At 50.9% G+C, this 860-nt stretch overlaps 1 protein-coding gene and 1 long non-coding RNA gene across 3 annotated transcripts in view; one reads left to right on the top strand and one right to left on the bottom strand.

Annotated features, from left to right (window-relative positions):
• The window catches only part of LOC116685773 (cysteine--tRNA ligase, cytoplasmic), a 30,971-nt gene that overhangs the window by 12,917 nt on the left and 17,194 nt on the right, over positions 1-860 (top strand). The gene's annotated exons all lie outside the window — the stretch shown is intronic.
• Positions 1-860, bottom strand: part of LOC116685801 (uncharacterized) — a 22,265-nt gene that overhangs the window by 5,037 nt on the left and 16,368 nt on the right. The window lies entirely within an intron of this gene.

Genomic DNA, 860 nt, shown 5'->3' with positions numbered 1-860 from the left:
CCCGCCTCATACTCTCCTGTCCCAAAGCGACTCCCCGTGCACTAAGCACTGTGTACACGGACACCTGACGTTTCAGTATTGATGGCGTTTATTTAAAGCTCTGGAAAAACAACAATGTTTTCAAAGGATCCTTCCTTGACTTTGAGAGACGGCTACACACTCAACATCCCATAAGCTACTCACACTTACCAGGTAACAGTAACGTTGCGTTAGAAGTTTCGGTTTTCTGTGACGATCACGTTCGGGTCACCGTGATCTGCGGCAGCTGCAGTGTCACCCGACGCGGCGGTGCCTTCAGGGACGGACTTTTGAAAACACTGAAGTAGTGTTATTTGGGTCTGTTTAAGTTTCATGTCTCGTTACTTTATATTTACTTTGTTCAAGTTGCGAGAAAGGAAAGACCACTTGGATTCACTTTAAATATAATTATACACAATGTGTTCTATAAGTATGTGGACAGCCCTGTCTTTGGTTGGGGCACCATCCATCCATCCATCCATCCATCCATCCATCCATCCATCCATCCAATCATCGTCATCCTCTTATCCGGTATCGGGTCTCGGGGGCAGCAGCTCCAGTAGGGGACCCCAAACTTCCCTTTCCCGAGCCACATCAACCAGCTCCGACTGGGGGATCCCGAGGCGTTCCCAGGCCAAGTTGGAGATATAATCCCTCCACCTGGTCCTGGGTCTTCCCCGAGACCTCCTCCCAGCTGGACGTGCCTGGACCACCTCCTTAGGGTAGCACCCAGGAGGCATCCTTAACAAGTGTCCGAACCACCTCAACCGGCTCCTTTCGATGTCAAGGAGCAGCGGCTCTACTCCGAGCTCCTCTCGGATGACTGAGCTTCTCACCCTATC

This window comes from Etheostoma spectabile, unplaced genomic scaffold (genome assembly GCF_008692095.1).
Source record: "Etheostoma spectabile isolate EspeVRDwgs_2016 unplaced genomic scaffold, UIUC_Espe_1.0 scaffold270, whole genome shotgun sequence".
Lineage (NCBI taxonomy): Eukaryota > Metazoa > Chordata > Actinopteri > Perciformes > Percidae > Etheostoma > Etheostoma spectabile.
This window is presented reverse-complemented; position numbering and strand designations above follow the sequence as displayed.